General features: G+C 47.6%; 1 protein-coding gene across 4 annotated transcripts in view; it reads left to right on the top strand.

The window, feature by feature from the left end:
* The window catches only part of Syn3 (synapsin III), a 435,579-nt gene that overhangs the window by 326,659 nt on the left and 89,533 nt on the right, over window positions 1-19,387 (top strand). The window lies entirely within an intron of this gene.

Genomic DNA, 19,387 nt, shown 5'->3' on the forward strand with positions numbered 1-19,387 from the left:
AGTATTTGGCAATGACCTCTGCGTTTGATATACATTATCTCATGTAATAATAAATCCCAGTCAGCCCAATGATCCTCATTAAAACATACAGCACAGTGATCTGGAACATTCTGAGTCCAAGTCATAGCTTACACCTTTCTATGCTCCTCCGTTTCCTCCATCATCGGCATAACAGATATCACAAAAATAGCTACCTTTGAAGTCGTGGTGAGAATCGAGTCAATAAAGACGGATGGTGTTTAAAAGGGTGTCTGCCCTCTTAGCATCTGTTCAGTAAGTGATGCTGTAAGTCTCATGAAATCAAAGCCCACTGAGCAAGAGCCCCTTTCTCAATCATGTCTGCCTTCCCTCCTGACTTCAGCTACCAATCCCTCATTCCCACAGAGTTCAGTGAGACACTTGGGAAAATATTTTTTCCAAAATAAATTTCAAGCTATTATTTTTCTCAAACCACCCGATTCTGTAGCCCATCCCTGTCTACTAACGTTACCACCCTGTCCCTATTTAGACTGAGGTTTTATAGCTGACCAGGGTTCTCACCAGGGCTTCCCTGTCCCGCCATCTCCAGCTTGAGTCACCCCGTGATGTCACTGCCGTGCATTTGTCATGGTGGCTGCTGTGGTCTCAGAGATGACTATGGATGAGACTGGCTCTGAGCCCAGATGTGACTTATTCACATTGTGCATTGCTCCGTTCCTCCCTGGTAGAGTGGAGTCATAACAGGGCTACCTCCACAGTCTGATGCTTCCTTTCTGTATCGCTATCTCAGAGAGGCTGCTCAAAGTCTTAGCCTCCTCATTAGTAAAGAGGAAGATGTACAGATTCTCTTAGGTAGGATTTCTCTTGCTGTTGAAACACCATGACCAAAAAGCAAGTTGGGGAGGAAGGGGTTTGTTTTGGCTTATACTTCCGTATCACTGATCATCACCAAAGGATGTCAGGACAGGAACTCAGACATGGCAGAAAGCTGGAGGCAGGAGCTGATGCAGAGGCCATGGAGGGGTGCTGCTTACCGGCTTGCTCCCCATAGCTTGCTCAGCTTGCTTTCTTATAGAACCCAGGACCACCAGCTCAGGGCTGGTACCAGCCTCAATGGGCCAAGCCTCCCACATCAATCACTAATTAAGAAAATGATATACAGGCTTGTCTATAACCCAGCCTTATGAAAGCATTCCCTCCTCTCTGATGACTCTAGCTTGTGTCAAACTGACACAAAACTAGCCAGTACAGGGATTAAATTGGACAGCACCAAAATGCCTATGCATAGCACTGAGTAGGGAGCACTAACATCTATGGTCATGAGCACGACACAACAAACCAGCCCCAAATTCAGCAGTGTGTGTGTGTGTGTGTGTGTGTGTGTGTGTGTGTGTGTGTGCCTTCATGCACACATGTGTGCATGAATGGGTATGTGTAACCAGAGATGTTACTCTCAAAAGTGCTATCTACCTTCTTTGAGTCTGAGACTCTCATTGACCTTGACCAGTTAGTCGTGTCTGGCTGGCCAGTGAGCTCCAGTGACCCTACTGTCTCCACTCTCCTCGAGTTTGTATTACAAGTATGTGTCAACACACCTGGATTTTCACATGAGTTCCAGAGATGAAACCAAAGCAAGCACTTTATTTTTTGCTCCCATGGATTAGACAGCACTTGGTAGATTTATGCTTGGCTCCAAGTGGACCAAGACATGCCCCCAGCATGACAATGGCAGAAGTACAAGAAGACAGTTCCCACACGCACAAGCACACTTTAAACCACTATTCCCAGCTCACTGGTTCAAGCAAAGGACATAGACATAGCCCCAAATTAAGACAAAGGTTCTACACTCCAAGTAAAGAGATGGCAAAATGTCTGTCTGAATAAATGCCCGAGACTCGATGCAGTACAAAGGAAAGAGGTCTGTTGAGGTCACAGGTCAAGAGGTCCGAGAGCATGCATGGCTTCTGTGAAGGGTCATGTGGCAGGGGGTACTGTGGGATAGAAGCTCACGAGAGGTCACGAGGCAAAACGCAAAGCTGGAGAGCAAGCTTAGAAATCCAAAGTTGCTTAATGCCAACCCTAGAAAACACCCAGGTGTCTAATCAGCTCTGAGGCCTGATCTCCCGAAGGTTCCACCACCCCCTCTCAATTCCATCAGATTTAGTACATGCTTCCAAAGTAAGGGAGAGGGGTACAACTATTTCCCAAGCATAGCAGTAACACTGCAGACGGTATGGATGCAGAGAGGTGTGAAGTAGGAGCAGTGATGTTAATCTAGTGCTGTTTCCCTGTTTCTAACTCTCCTTCATATACGTGGGCCTCTCTGTTTCACATCATGCCCACCCACCCACACGTACCCCAAGGAGAGAATGTACAATCAGTGCATTGGCATCCGTGACCAAAATCTCATATAGGACCTTGGGCTTAAAAGGATGTCTTGATGGGAACCCCAAAGGTCACACTTGCTCACCTTAGTGTGTACAACATACTCTGAACTCACTCCTTCTCTGTATATAAGGAACCAACTAATCCTTTCAGCCACCCCTACAGTTAGGTACGTTCTCCCCTGAAAACTGAGGAAAATGAGGCTTTGTGATGTGCAGACGCCCAGGATGTACAGGTAATACATAAAGAGAGTTTGAATGAGCCTCAGTGTGTTAGTGCAGTGCTGTGTTCCATTCATCAAACCAAGAAGGAGAGAACCAGAACTCAGGCCAGGCTGGGTCCAATATCCAATACAGTGCTTACAACTTTCAACCTTATTTATATCTGTTCTATGAGACATCTATTGGTCGTCCTTTAACTTTTCCACTTCAGGTTGAACAAATGCTTTTTAGAACAAAGCTGCATGCAATGGAGGGCCATAAGTGGGGAGCAATAGCTCATGCCACAACAAACAAACAAAGCAGCCAAGAAAAAGATCTACAGGCACAGGGATGTAGTTCAGTTATCAGAGGCTCGTCCGCCATTCACAAAGTCTTGGATCGAGCCCCAGCTGCGCGAGAACCTGGCTATGGTGGCAAACGTCACTAATCTCAGCATTCCAGAGGTAGAGGCAGGAGCATCAGAAGGCTACACAGCAATTCCCAATCCAACTTGACATCCCGGGGACCCTGCTTCACAAGATAAAATGATTTACAAAAATAAAGCAGTCTTATCAAGTTCAAACTGAATATTCTTGCTTGCTATAGCTCTAAGCTCCCAGAGAAAGTTAGATGTTTGCAAGCACAGGGGATGTTGCAGAGTTGAACTAGTTCTAAACGCAGACAATTCCTGATGGCTTCTCAAGGTTAGGAGGTTGATTGTAAAGAGAAGAATTTCCTGCCGCGTGGTTCAATGTATTAATATATCCAGGTTTCAGCAAAACCCACTGGAGGGACCGCCAGAAATCCCGGCTCTTATTTCATATGTCAGTGGCTTTGGAGGAAGAACCCAAAGTGGTTCTGAGGAAAGACCCCAGGAACCTTCTGGAAATTCTTCAGTCCCTCCTTGGATTGAGTCTTTAGAGGCCACTGAAGATCAGTCTGTGTGACCAAGGGTTATGGCCAGTTTTATCATGACTAGAAGATTTAAACCCAACACCTTGCTGTAGTTCCGACCCTTCCATTAAAGTCGTGGTCACAAGCCTATGGCACTATGGAGAAATGATAGAAACTTTAAGTGGTGGGGTCTAGAGAGAGGAAGTTAGATCATGAGTGGCATATTCTTGAAGGGGATGTTGGGACCCTGGCCACTTCCTGTCTCTACCTTTGCTTCCTGACTGCTGTGGACCACGACCTGTTGCTTCTGACCTAAGCTGTGTCGTGTTGTACAGCTCTAGATGTCCCTCCCATGCACAGACATCGCTGTAGTCCCTTTACTTCAGTGAGAACTGGAAATGTCTCAGAGGCTATGCCCACCATAAAGAGGCAACCATTTCCTCTTTAGAGTCTCGCTGCTACTCCAGTGACCCAGAAAACACTGCAGATCCCTTCAACCTAAATCCCCCCCCCAAACGCTTGGATTTTCTCCCTATCCTAGGGATCCTGTACCTGAAGTAGGCTACATTTCCCACAAGTTAGCCCTTCCCAAACTCCCCTTTTATGGAAACTCCACATCATCCCTTCCCATAGGCAAGGGATTGTTTGCCCACCACACACGTGAGGAGCCTTCTGCTGAGTGCAAGCATTTCTTTCAAATCTGTTCTCTGCAGTGTCAAAAGTAGCTTTATTTTGCATAAGGAACCGGGTCTTTGAATCAAACGCTGGAGAGCAAAGGAGTGCAGACCTTTTCCAAAACATTGGCCACGTGACAGAGACAAGGACACCGCAGAATGAAAACACAAACCAGCAGATTTCACCCAGCTTCGCAAGCGTGTGTGCGTGCACACATACAAGCATGCGTGAGTGCAAACACAATACACACAGACACACATAAACGCACACAAGCGCAAGCGACTTTCAGAGTAAATGGCTACATAGCTGATTTTGAAAGATGGTCAATTTCCTGCCATCCCTAGACCTTTATCTCCATTTTATCCTTTGACTTTAAGGGAAGATATGACTTTCTTCTTGTTTCTTCTATTGTTTGTAGTGTGTGTGTGTGTGTGTGTTTGCTTTTGTTGTTGTTGTTCTTCTTCTTCTCCCACTCCTCCTCCTCCTCTTCTGCTACTGCTGCTTTTTCTTGATTTTTCTAAGAAAAATGTTCTGAAGAAGGAAAGAATATCATAAAACACTCATTTGTTTTCTTTTGTGTCCTTACCTCTGTCCCAGCTTGGGATTCTGTCCCCTGTAATGTGCCCAGCAAGACCTCAACCAACTTTCTGGGCCATTCCTTCCCCCTCCCAGGAGCAGTCAGAAACAGCAGAGAAAGTCATCAGAGGCCGCAACCCCACAGGTCCTGTGCCTCCTGCTTGGGCACAGAGAGAGGAAAGAGGCCCCTGTGTGTCCCTACGGGGATTTCTTCACTTCCTGGCAGCCTCCAGTACACAAACTGTGTTTGCTAGGAGGGGAAGGAATGCTATTGATGGCGCTGATGCTGCTGGAGAGGGAGAAACAAAAATAATCTGGGACCATTGGCTCTGTTTCCTGTGCATGTGTCCGTGCGTCTGTCCTGTCCCCAGCCTGTCTGGCAAGCTCCATGCTTGTTTGGGCTGAATAAGGTTCATGGAGAGGACTCCATGGAGCCAGTGCCTGCAGAAAAGACATCTCCAGAGTCCATGACCCTGGCCCAGCAAAGTAGGACAGCTGCCACCTGGCACCTCGAAGTGTCTATTCTCAGTTGTGGCCATTGAGATGGAGACAGCCTCCTTCCGCCTTAGCTGTTCTCTGCTTCCCCTGTGCCCATCAATCTCTGACCCTACATGCATAGACTATGCTTAAACTATTACTCGTATGTCTCAAACCCCACTCCACACACACACACACACACACACACACACACACACACACACACACACACACAACTTTAGGCTCCTGAAGACATGGTAGGTGACCCAAGCTGAACTCTAGGTCTTGGTTCCTGCCTAGAGGTTTCTGGAATTCAGTAGATACTCAGCGTGCTGAATAGAATGGCTTCGATGTCCTCTCTCTGTCCTTCAATGCTCCTTCCCTGATGCCATCTGTCTTAACTTTGAGAGCATGGTCTCTTGACTCTTACAGTGCTGTAGGGAAAGCATGGCTGTCCTCACTCTGCAAAGGAGGTTGCTAACATCACATTCACACTGATAGTAAAACTTTCATATCTTGGGGCCTGAGCTGTTGGGGTAGTTTCTTTCCACTGCTACATTCTCTGTCTTCTATTCTGTCACTTGCTTTTCTAGCCTACTCTGCCCACACATATATCTGCCCACAATCACCCTTGCCATTCTGGCCATCCATGTCTCTCTATCCATTATTTAAGGACTCTATGGGCTCTGACTGAGATGAATCCACTGTGTGGGCCCATATGTGTTGGCAGAGAGCAAGCAAGGATGAGGGCCAGTTACCTGAACTTGGATCTCTACTCTTCTTACCCCTGGAGACACCTTTCTCCATGATATTTAAGATCACCTTGTCATGGTCGATCTCTCTCTGTCTCTCTGTCTCTCTCTGTCTCTCTGTCTCTGTGTGTGTGTGTGTGTCTCTCTCTCTCTGTATGTGTGTGTGTGTGTGTGTGTGTGTGTGTTTGTGTGTGTGTGTGAGGGTGGATATTATATATTCCTGTGGGTGTGTACACGGGTTGGGAGAAGTCAGAGGTCAATGTCCCTGATCACTCCCTAACTTACTGTTTTACATGGGGTCTCTCCCTGACCCCGAGGCTCACCACTTCAGCTAGGTTAGCAGACCAATGAGCTGCAGGCGCACTCTTGTCTCCATTGCCCCTCCCCCATCTCATCTCAAGCACTGAGGTTGCAGATGCACGCTGCCTTGCCTGGATTTTTATGTGGCCCTGGGAATCCGGACTCGGAGCCGCCTCCTTGTGCACAAGGCATCCTCCGTATCCTCCATGAACCATTCCTTCTTTTTCTTGTTTGTTCTTTGGTTTGTTTGTTTGGAAGGGGGTGCTCTTTGCTTGGTTTGGTTTGAGCTTTGCTTTATTTTTGAGATGCTGTTTTTGCTGTGATAGCCCAGGTTAGCCTTGAACTCATGATCCTCCAGCCTCAGCTTTCCTAAGGCTAGGATTACAGATGAGGCCCATGGTCAGCTGATACCAATCTTTATAACTGTGATTTGTACACATTTCACCTCGCATATCTTGGATCAATATATACGTAGATTTTAAGCGGGGTTTTTTTTTTTTAATACTTATATACTGGAACCATTTTTATGGGACATCTGATCAAGAAGGCTTGGGATAGGACCCTGACTGGTTACATTCCTTCACGGCTTTGTGTTCTTAAAAACCTCTTCTGGAATACGGAGAGGATCCTTATCCAGCTGAGGACATGCTCTGGAAGTGGGAGTCCCCGTCTTTCGGCACAGGAAGGAACAATCAGCGTCCTTGAAAACAGTCTCTCAGGTGACGGGGTCTGAGGGCAATCATTTGGGTTCTGTAGAGATTTGTTAAGATACAATTCACATCCCTCGTTTAAATCGTGCAGCACAATCGTGCTTAGTGTGTTCACATCTACAGACGACCATCACTAGCTACAATCACAGGACATTTTCCTCACCCCCCACAATAGGCAGTCACCCCCAACCCCTCTCTCTTAGGCCTTCTTCCTCTCCATCTGCCCACAGCCCTTATCAGCCAATAGTCTGCTTTGTGTCTCTCCAGATTTGCCTGTTCTGGAAACTTCTTGTAAGAGGAATCATAGTCTTTGTGTCTGGTGTCCCTTTCTGGGTTCTTCTATGCTGTAGCATATATATCAAGACTTTATCCCTTTATTATACTCTTGTATGGATACCTGGATTTCAAGTATCATTTATCAACTGATGAACAAGTAAACAGTTCCCATATTTTGGATAATATCGAAAATGCCTTTGTGAACATTTGTGAGCAAGTTTTGTATGCTGATCCTGCATTTTCATGGTTTTGAGGAGCTACTTAGAGGTTGCGTTTTTAGGTCAAGGACATTTGATAGACTCTCTTAAATCAGGCCAAAGGAAGAGACTCAGAGCATTCCTCGGACATTTAGCTCTGTGGAGATCCTGAAGTACACAGGGGACTGAGGCTCATTCTAATCCCCAAGCTCCGCTGTCTAGATCCCACGTCAGAAGGCGGCAAAGCTGCCTCACTGCTTGTGAGCCCAGCACAACGCCTCAACAGGGCAGCACAGTCTACCTAGTGATTTCAATCTGTGTGCCTCCTCCTCAGCTCACCAGTCCCCACAGTCAGCCCACAGAGCTGCTCTGTCAGCTACTGCTACAAACACAGAGACAGAGCCCTACAGGAGCCATGGTGTAGACCAGGCCTTCTGTCCTGCCCAGTCCTCATCCAGCACCCCACCCATGGCTGTCTTCTAAATCAAACATTCCGAACATTAATAAAGTGTTCACAAAGACCAGGGGGCCCCCTGTCCTTCTCAGTTATCCCCTCCTGAGTCCCTTAGTGGAAGTTCTCCGTCCCTGAAGGACAGCTTGAAACCCTCCCATCTCAGAGTTCTAGGTCAACCCTCAGAGATTTTCATCTAAATGAGGTTAGTAACGTGCCACTAATTCAGTCATCAAATTTTTCCAAACGTTTGCCTTGGGTCAGGTACTGTAGTCAGTTCTAGGTACACAGGAAAAAGACACAGTTAGGCTTGGAGAGATGGCTCCACCACTAAAGGCTATGATGCTAAAACATCAAAAGGGTACAGTCCCTATCCCTGAATTATTCACAGTCTAGCATGAAGGTCTATAATAAATGCTACAATAGTATGGTCAGATGGCCTGGAAATACCAAGGCAGGCTTCCTGGAGGAGGAGTCGGGCCCTCAACAGACTGGAAAACAGTATAGGGAAGGAGATGGCATTTCAGGCAGAGGCTTTATAGGTACAATAATAAAAAGCAAGAGAAAGCTGCTTGTTTAGGGGAGGGGGATGGGTTTGTGGCTCTGCAGCACCCAGAGCACAGACAAGAGGGGCAGGAAGGGTGTGAAATAAAAGGGATGGCCCAGGATCAAATGGGAAGGGGTAGGACTTACGTCACATGAAACAGCTCTCATGCAATGCTAGGGCACAGGTCCTGACAACGTCTCCAGACCAAAGGGGAGGGGGTGTGTAATTCGTGAGCATTAGAAAAGCAGAAGAAATCCCCAGGAGGCAGCAGAGAATAATAAGCACCCCTGAAATGGCGATGGGGCAGGCTACGGGCCTGGCACTTGAAACACGTAACTGCGACTGCTGTGTTCTCTCAGCACCTCAGCCAAGGTATTGAGCCAGATGCCGGGAAATTCAACACCCACTGAAAGCCAGGACTGCACCAGGGGTTTTTTAAAGCATCTGTCAAATATTTGCTTCATTATTCCAGGATGTCCCTGCTTCAAATATTTGTCATGTGGACATGTTATGATTTGGGGTGAGAAAGCGAAGTCAGTGGATTGACCTATGTTCACCTATGAGTAAATAGCGCTCCCTCTCTCACAGGCTCTGGGAATTCTGTTTTATTTCTTGTAACTACCATCTACTAGGCCTCCAGATATGTGATGGATGCATATGAGATTGTGAAGATGGGCAGTAAGTGGATGGATGGATGGATGGATGGATGGATGGATGGATGGATGGATGGATGGATGGCTAGAAGGATAGCTATCTAGATAGGTGCACAGATGGATGGTAGGTGATATGGCAAAGGAATGAGTGGTGAATGGGTGAGTACCTATATAATTGACTGGATTACTAGATGTTAGGAAGATGGATGGATGGACAGACAGACGGATGGATGAATGATATAAGAAATAAATGATAATAGATGATTATTAGTCAGACAAATGATAGATATTTGAATAACTTAAAAATTTATTAAAGATGAAAGGTGCTAGATGATAGATAATTGATTGATCAATACATTGATAGATAGTAGGCAGATAGATAGATAGATAGATAGATAGATAGATAGATAGATAGATATAGGCAGACAGATAAAAAGAACAGAACAGTAAGGAGTTGAGAACAGTGTTGCTATTCCTCGCATATACCAAGGTGGTGAGTAGATAGACAAAAATAATTCAATGGTATATTCATTACTTTTCTGGTGCTGTGATGAAACATCACGCCAAAGCAACTTAAGGGAGAAAGGGTTTATTTTGACTCACACAGTCCATCACGGTGGGGAAGACATAGCATCAGGCAGGAAAGGCATGGTAGTGAGAACAGAAGCCTAGCTGTTCACATTGTGTCCATACTCAGAAAGCAGAGAATAAACAGGAAACAGAGTCAGGCTGTAAAGCCTCAAGACTGCAACCCACAGTGACCCATTTCCTCAACAAGGCTCAGCCTCCTAAAGGTTCTACAACCTTCCCAAACACTGCCATCATCTGAGATCCAAGCATCCAAACACAAGTGTTCAAACTAAGTATTCAAAAACCACATTCAAGCTACAACCAATAGGGACCAAGTACGGGGCAACCCAGGAAGGGCTTGCTGGGAGGTGATGCCTGAAGGGGTCCTAACAGATCAGGAGACTTAGATGTGGGAATGGAAAATAGCCTGGCTTTGGCTTAAGAACTCAATCCACTGAGTGAGCTGCCTCTTACGGTAGGACCTGAGACAGGTCACTCACAGAATTACAGTATTGCGCCAATCTGGTGGAGTCACGGGGTTTAAAACAGAAATGAGCATTTAGTGCTTTATGAAAGCCTTGGTGGATATTTTGCTTCTGAGTCTGAGCCCAGCACTAAGTTTAGAGGATGTCAAGTCAGTACCATCCTTAACAACAGTCTTGCATGAGAGACATGATCGTTTTTTTTTTCTTTTTTCCATTGTCCAGAAGAGCAAACAGATAGTAAGGTAGAGAGAGATTCACCTGAAGCCATACAGCTCTCTGAGAACAAGCTGCACTGGAACTCAAAAGCTGTGACTTCATGATGAACACTCTGGACCACTGTAGAAGCTGATGGGAGCTGGCCAAATGATGAACTTTATAGTACCGCCTGCAACCCTCACCCCCCCCTTCCCCGATGAGCTAATAGAGGCAGGAGCCAAAGCTAGCTGCAGCCGTTTCCCCAAGCCTTGAAACCCCTGTGTGCATTACATCAATCAATCAATGGGAAATGAGATTAAGAAAACACATCAGAACGGCCATTTCCCTGGATTTGGGGTTTATTTCTCCACCAGTAATGCAATCAGCCCTTGAGCCACACTGAGAAATAAACAAAAGGGGACGGATCGAGGAAGGCGTTTGCCAACGGCTTCTCCTCCAGCTAAGTTGAACTCTTCCTGCTCCAAATCCTGGAGCAAAGAACACCAGATTCCTGGTCATCGGGCTTACAGCAGGAAGGAGCTCCAGAATTCATCCCCCCCCCCAATCACGACTAGCCCCAGATGACAAAAAGGAAGGTCCCCCCAGGGACAGTGTGACAGGCAATATCACAGGGCTGCTTCCTCTTGACCTGGGACTTATCTAACACTGCATGACTACACGCCACCTCTTGATTATGGCAGCCACACAGGGACACGCAGGGCCTGGTGACATGGACTCGTGCACTCACCGCCTTCCTATATTCCTCGATTGTACAACAAAGCCACTGGTCCAAGAACAGCCCCAACGCCCTTATCTTCCTGGGGCAGCTTCTCCATATCTGCTGGCCCCAGCAACTCTCTGCCTGGCAAGCCAACAGAAGGAGTGACAGAGACATGACCTTTTGCTATCTGACTTGTTTTCCTAGGGCATAAATCAAAGAGCCCAAAGCACATTCCTCACCTCATATTCATGCCCTGCCTTTGATGACAAAAAAAAAAAAAAAAAAACAAAAAAAAAAACACTCTGTCTTGTACAAATAAAGCTTTACTCTGGAACCGTTGGAATCTGATTACCCTGGGTCCAGCCTGGACCATAGCCTGTTGCTCTATGGTTTGGTGCAACTGACTAACAAGGAATATAAAAAAAAAGAGATTTCCACAGAGCAACTCTGGGGAAAATACAAAGAAAACAGTTTATAATGCGTCTAAATCAATCCAGGAGTGACAGGAAAGACAATGAAGGGTAGGCTTGGCTCCAGGAAATACACTCGGTCCTCCAGCATCCTCCATTAATACCTTGCTGACCGTTCAGGCAGAACCTGAGCTGGTGGTCCCAGGGTTTGGTCATAGCCTTTCCTTTCGAGCCTCCTGTAGCCTCACATTCAATGGCCTGACACAGACATTCTGCTGAGGGCTTGGGATATCTTACGACAAGGGGCTAGGAAGAGCCTCTGCTGTCCATAGTGCTGTGGGGTTTGCAAACTCATTCCCATGTGTGGCCCGGATGACGGCCAGGCTTCCTCCCTCCCCTGCCTGACACCTCGATGTGACTTGCTGAGATCTTTGCTCATTTCCCAATCTGCTCAGGTCCGGGAGAATTCCCGATGATTTCCAGGACTACGGTGCCAACGTCCCTTGTCACAGTCCTACGTCCAAACACTCTGCAGTCCCTGAATGCATGATCTGACTGAAGATTTAAGGAGCTTCCAGGGCACACTGTGGATGGGCTCTGTCTTCCTCTGTGTGGCCTCCTCCTTCTTCAATTGCTGGGCGCTCTCTAGGTTCCAGTACAGCAGAGCAATTCCTGCTGCCTGGGAATAGGAGCTTTCTGGGTCCCTGGTCCTCCTCTAAGAGCCCTCAGCTCACCTGAGGAAAGATGAAATTAGGGACTTGAGAACACGTTAAAGGAAAGGCCGTTCCCAGCAAACAAGTGTAGATGCTCAATATGAGGTCTGAGCTAAAGTTGGACAATTGGAGGTGTTTCAAGTTTTCTGTCTGTTTGGAAGATAAAAATCCATCTAGGTAGAAATCTCCTTTGGGGCCTTCTACATGTCTGTATGTCTGGACAGCACCTTGCCATGTACCCATGAGAGGCCAGCCTGGAACTCTCAATCCTCCTGCCCCAGCCTCCTGAGTACTCTAATTACACCCCTAAGCCACCATGTCTAGTCTCCCTTCACTGTTTGACCATAAGCTGTTTGCTTCATAAAATGATCTAAACTGAAACATTAAATAAAGGCAGACACTGAATGGAGCCTCCTGGGCATATAAACATTATAAAAGAGAAAATAAAACATTTAAACTTCACTGTTTCGTCTGCCATGGAGCAGGAAGAAAACTTTATCTTGCCTGCTCACTCGCCCCTGAGGGCTAAAGTTGAGGACAAAATAGACTGAGTGCTGTGTAGGCTGCCAGTGCCCTTGGGAAAATGTGTGCATGAGTGTACACGTGGTGTGTGTGTGTGTGTGTGTGTGTGTGTGTGTGTGTGTGTGTGTGTATGTGTGCACGTGGTGTGTGTGTGTGTGTGCTCGGGGGGTGTGTGTGGGTTAGTGTGTGTGTGTGTACGTGGTGTGTGTGTGTGTGTGTGCTCGTGGTGTGTGTGTGTATGTGTGTGTATGTGTGTGTATGTGTGCACGTGGTATGTGTGTGTGTGCTCGTGGTGTGTATGTGTATGTGTGTGTGTGTATGTGTGCGCGTGCCTGTGACACTTTCCACAGGAATGAGTGTCAGTCTCTGAGTGTGTCTCTGTGTCTACTTGTGTGGATGTCTTTGTGTGGTGATGCGTGTCTAGCTGTCTCTGCACATGGCTAGCTCCACGTGTCTGTGTGTGTTTGCTTTTGCCTGTGTATGTGTCCGAATTTCCCTTTGTCATCTGGTTTGTGTGGTGCCTGGGTGTAGAGAAGCCCCAGCATCTGTCCTTCTGTATCCCTGGGTCCTGAAGGACGCTGTGAGGAGATGCTATGCCCTGTCTGTGGCATGTGCAGACGTGTACAGGAGCAGGGCTGCAGTGGAGCTCACAGAAGCCATAGCAAAGGTCCACGCTGCCTCTGTGAAGCAGGTCATTTGCTTTCCTGGTTTTGTTTTTCATCCTCCCAATGGGCTCCAAACCCTCCTTGCAAACAAAGAGAGTTTAAAAATTGCAACCCTTCCTGTGTTCCCAAATGTTCAGAATGCTGTGGTGAACTTGAACGCTGGCAGCCTGGATACCCAGCCCTGCCGCTGCAGCAGGAAGCCACGAGCCCACTGGCTGCCACCACCCACTTATGTAATATGCCCCAGAGGAAGGAAACAAGAATCAACTGCAAAGGTCACTGTATCCCCACATCAGGAGCTGGTGACACACCTTCCATGGGAATGGGAAGCCTGTGCAAAGCACAAATATGTTCTTTGAGGGCTTCCTCCAGTTTGGCGAGTGAGATAATAAATACACTTTATTGCTGTAATAGAGTGGCTGAGACTGGGCGATTTATAAAGGAAAAAGGTTCATCTGGAGGCTGGTGTATTAGTTCCTGTTCTCATTGTTGTAACAAAATATCTGATAGAAGCACTTTGTAGGAGGAAGAATTTATTTTGGTTGACGGTTCAGGATATGATCAATCATGGTAGGGAAGACATGGTGACTCCTTCCATGGCAGAAGACGTTGGTAACCCCAGGCCACAACACTGACAGACTTCAGTGGGAATCAAGGACAGGATGTAATCTATAAGACTGACTCTCTCCCCCAGCAATCCACTTCCTCTAGTGAGGCCCCACCTTCTAAAGGTTCTACAACCACCATCATGACGCCCCCCAAAGCCATGCTGCTGGCTGTAGACCAAGTATTCAAACACATTAGCCTCGGTGGGACATTTCACATTAAATATTCCCATCAAACTGGGAAGTCCAGGGGATGTGTGCTGAAGAGGCAGCGCTAATAAGAGTGGCTCCTTTTATAACCCAGACCTTTAGCTACCAGCCAAACCCAAGAGACACACGATCCCTTAAGAACATGATCTGCTCTCAAACGCTCTCAGCACAACCAGGGCCAGACATTTCAACAGGACATCGGGTAGAACAAACAGTATTCAAACCCAGCAGCACTCTTACCAAGGACGTTATCGCCAACCAGCCAGGTGTCCTGGTACTCCACTTATCCTCTCTCCAGGTCAGATAGAGGCAGACACCAGCACTTCGATCATTTCCACACAAGTTTCCTGAATGTCTATTGTTGTAAAAGACAAAGTAAATCTCACTCTGCCACACTAGGACTGAATCCTCTTCTCCACGTCATCCCTCAGTGTGCGTCTCCATAACGGGAGACCATTGGGTATCAGTATACTCATCCCACACTGAGAGAACTGATTCTCTTCAGGCAAGTGTATGAGCCCACACTATCACATCTCCTCCTCTGCTCACCCCTAGTTAGAGCTTTAACACCTCCACCTAGGCATCCACTTCCTTCCCTGTCTGCATCTGAATAGGCATCCACCATTCATCTCACCATTTCCTACCAGGGTAACCAAAGCCATCTCTGATATGGTTCCAGCCCATGTTTACAGCCTACCTACCTCTGGGCGACAGCACTCTGCTAATGATGTTCCCTCTCCATGCCAAGGCTTCTTTCAAGCCATTCCTCTTTTTGACTTCCAGAATACCCTTCCCTGCCACACACCAACCAGTTCTTATCCCTTAAGGGATTGTGACAATTCCTTAAAATCCACCTCACCAGCCTCCCTTCCAGTAAGCCTGTCCCAATCCCAGCTCTGTCTCTTTAAAGTGTTATAAAGGAAGTATAGTCTGGTTGGCCTCGACTGTTCATCTGTATCTTTGTTTCCCACCGTAAGCATGCAATTCTTAAAACCTAAAGTCTTCCTCCTGCTGGAGTCCACATTACAGGTGCCCAGCAATTGCTACCCAATTCTGGGAACACCACAGCTGGAGGATCAAGTGGCTTGGAAGGAGAGAAAGCTACTGTTGGGGTAGTGCATAGGCAGAAGGGAAAGGAGGAACATCAGAAGTCATAGCCAGTCAGTGACTACCCTTGTGACAGGCCTGAGACTTGAGGGCCTGAATGCCAAAGCAAATAGCGGACTTTTGTTCCTTCCAGAGCTCATCTATCCTAAGACATAAAATCCAGAGGATCTGTGTACCAAGAATACTCTAGACCAGGCACTGGAGCATGTGTCCCTAGCCATACCTGCAGAAACAGGATAAAAGGGTGGCTGACCCAACATTGTCTAATAAAAAATCCCACTTAGGAAAAGAGTTCAAGCCTTGCAGTGATGGTGCATGCCTTTAATAACAAGCACTCAGGAGACAGAGGCTCAAGGGTAGCCTGGTCTACAGAGCGAGTTCCATAGTTACCCAGGGAAACCCTATCTCAAAAGCCCAAGAAGAAGAAGGAGAGAAGGAAAAGGAATAGGAGGAGGAAGGAGGAGGAGGAAGAAGAGGAGGAGGAAGGAGGAGAAGGAGGAGAAGAAGGAGGAGGAGAAGGAGGAGGAGGAGGAGGAGGAGGAGGAGGAGGAGGAGGAGGAGGAGGAGGAGGAGGAGGAGGAGGAGGAGGAGACGAGTTTGAGAGGCCACAAGACGGCTCAGCAGGTAAAGAAGACTGCAGCCATCTGACCAACTCCATGACCTGAGTTTAATCTCTGGGACTCATATTTATAAACTAATTCCCCCTTGTTGTTTCCTGGCCCCCATGGTGTGCATCACACACACACACACACACACACACACACACACACACACACACAGAGAGAGAGAGAGAGAGAGAGAGAGAGGATTGTTTTATATGAAATCTCTCTAATTTAAGCTATTCGATTAAAAAATAAATACTACCCTGAGTGTTGCACTGGTCTGTGGGTCACATTCAGCCTATGGGCTTCCAGCTGGAGACCTCTGTCCCGAGAGATGTCAGATTACTGACTGACAAGCCTATGATGGGTTCCCTGCTGAGACGGAGACTCACTCAAACTGATAAAATGTCAAGTGTTCCAGTGAAGAGGATATGGGTACAGACACACAGCAGACAAGGATCCAGAGGGTACCAGGGTGGTCTTCACACTCTCTGAAGCACAGATCTTCACTCACTCGAAAATCATGTCCTGAGGGGCAGTCAGGGGCTTGAGATAGCCACCAACTTGCTACACAAGGTTCTTTCCCTTCCCAGAGTACTGTGTAATGTGTAGGCTAGACTAGAACACCCCTGAGGAGCCTTCCAGCCTCTGGCATAGAACCTGAGTCTAATGGTGCAGGGCCTCTGCCCTACAGTGTCAGAGGGAACTTCCCATCAACAGGACCTACCCATGGTAGCCTATGACATATGCCATTGTCCCTCCTAACTAATGCCTACCTGCTACACAGCCAGCCGAACTCCCCGTGTCCCCAGACCTCTTTCTGGACTCACATCCAAACTCCCCATGTGACAGCTCTGGCAACAAGCAGCATGGGTTTGTCGGATGGGTACCTGGAGGTATTAGATGATAGCAATGTCTATGGTCCACCCAGAGATACCAGGAAGATAGGTACCCCAGCAAGTAAGCCAATGGATGCAGGCATTTCAATAGCCTAGCCATTTTAAGAAGGTGGGAAAGTGCTCTCCACTGATCATCAACTCAGGCTTCTACAACATGAGGCCCTTTCTGCGCACTGCCCAGGTGTAGGTAATGGCTGGAAAGCAAGCCTTCTTCCCAGCCTTTGAACACACACACACACACACACACACACACACACACACACACACACACACACACACACACACACACCAGCCTGCTCCACTCCAGGACACCCACTCCAGGTCTCCCTAGGCATTGGCAAAGAGCAGGCATCTTTCCAAGCCTTGACATCATGCTACCCATCAAATTCCCAAGCCGGGAAGGAAGCAATAAGGTCACTGTCCCTGTACTTGAGAAAAGCAGTCGTCAGACTTAGTTCAGATGAGGTTTGCCTTGCAATGCAGAAGGCCAGACAATTGATCACAGCGAGGACTGTCTCCGAGAAGGGGACTGGCCCTTCACATGAGTAGCATTTGTAAGGTGACAATGTCCTTGGAGTCAGAGATCTCAGGACTCATGCTAAGACAGAAAAACAACTACTGTGAACAGGATTCTCCCAAAGAACTTCCCCTCCCTCCTCTACTCCAGTCCCTCCCTCTCATTTCCCCTCCCTCCCGTCTTCTCCTCCCTTTCGCCTCAGAAAAGGGCAGGCCTCCCATGGATATCAACCTGCCTTGGCATATCAAGTTGTAGCAGGACTAGGTGTGTCTCCTTCTATTGTAGCTAAGCAAGGCAGCCCAGTTAGAGGAAAGGGATCCAAAGTCAGTCAACAGAGTCAGAGACAGCCCCTGTTCCTGTTGTTAGGGGACCCACACGAAATCAAAGCTGCACAACTGTTACGTATGTGCCAAGAGCGCAGGTCCATCCCATGCGTGTTCTGTTTCTTCAGTCTCTGTGGGCTTTGTTGGCCCAGGCCGGTTGATTCTACATGCTTTCTTGCAGTATCCTTGGCCTCTCTGGCCCCTCCAACCCTTTCTCCTTTCTTCCACAGGATCTCCCAAGCTCCGATCAATGTTTGGTTGTTGGTCTCTGCATCTGCTTTCATCAGATACTGGGAGAAGCCTCTCAGATGACAGTTATGCTAGGCTCCTGTCTGCAAGTATAGCAAAGTATCACTTACAGTGTCAGGGGGGAGCTCCCTCTCGTGGCGTGGGTCCTAAGCTCAGTCACTCATTGGTTGGCCATTCCCTCCATTTCTGCCCCCTCCTTACCCCTGCACATCTGTAGGCAGGACACATTGTGGGTCTAAGGTTTTGTGGCTGGGTTTGGTGTCCCAGTCCCTCCACTGGAAGTCTTTTCTGGTTACAGGAGATGACCATTTCAGATTCCATCCATATCCCCCATTGCCAGGAGTCTTGGATACAGGTCACTCCCATAGATTCTTGGGAACTTCTATTGTTTTAGGTTTCTAGCTTGTCCCAGAGATGCCCCACGCCGACCCCACCAAGGGGAAAACCTTCGATGGCAGGTGGGCCTCACTCCTTATACGTCTGGACGGCTAAGTACATCACTGGTTTTCTCTATTTGACTAAGTCTCACGAGGGCAGGGCCAGTACACTGATGTAGGGCTGGCACTGAGCTGCTGAGAGACCACTCAGTGTGGACTGAATGGGTGTCGAGGAACAATGGATAGGGCTGTAGTGCACATGGGACACAGGGGTCAAGAGATGAATCGCAGGTTCTCACCTGGACCTGCCTGATGGCCAGGCTGGGAAAAACGTGTTGGAGAATCTTTGTCAGCTTCACATCAACTAGAGTCATCTGAAAAGAGGAATCCTCGATTCAGGACTTACCTCCGTCCAATCGTCCTGTGGGCAAGTCTGTGGGGTCATTTTCTGGATTAATGATTAATGTGGCAGGCTCAGTAATTAATAATTACTGTGGGCAGGGCCACCACTTGGCAGGTGGTCTTGGGTTGTAGAGTAAAACAGACTTAATAATCAGAGGAGACGAAGGACACCACAAAAACAAGGCATTTCCGTTATGGCTCCTGCTTGAGTTCCTACCCTGACATCCCTTAATGATGCTCTATAATTGGGACACATAACTAAATAAACCCTTTCCTCCCCCAAGTTGCTTTTGGTCAGCGTTTTATCACAACAGCCAAAGAGCAAGCTAGAGCAGTGGGTAAGTTGAGGGTCCTTGTATTGATAAACCACCATGATCAAGACAACTTGGGCTTGTGGTTCCAGAGAGGTAAAAGCCCACTGTGGAGGGAGATCGCGGCATCAAGGGGAAAGCAGGGTGGCAGGAGAAGGGCTGGGAGCTGGGAGCTCACACATTAACCATGAGCATGAAGGACACAGCAGACCGGAAGTGACGAGAACCGTTTCATCTCAAAGCCTGCCCCAGGCGACATACTTCTTCCAGCAAGGTTATTTTACTTATTTACATCCTCTCCAAACAGTGCCACCAGCTAAGTGTTCAAATGCCTGAGACTACGGAGGACATTTCTTGAGTCCTAGAAGGACTGCCACTATGTGTGGAGGAGCCATGTTCTGTATTTACGAAGACGGCTTCTTCCACAAAATA

This window comes from Rattus rattus, chromosome 1 (assembly GCF_011064425.1).
Source record: "Rattus rattus isolate New Zealand chromosome 1, Rrattus_CSIRO_v1, whole genome shotgun sequence".
In the NCBI taxonomy this organism is placed as follows: domain Eukaryota; kingdom Metazoa; phylum Chordata; class Mammalia; order Rodentia; family Muridae; genus Rattus; species Rattus rattus.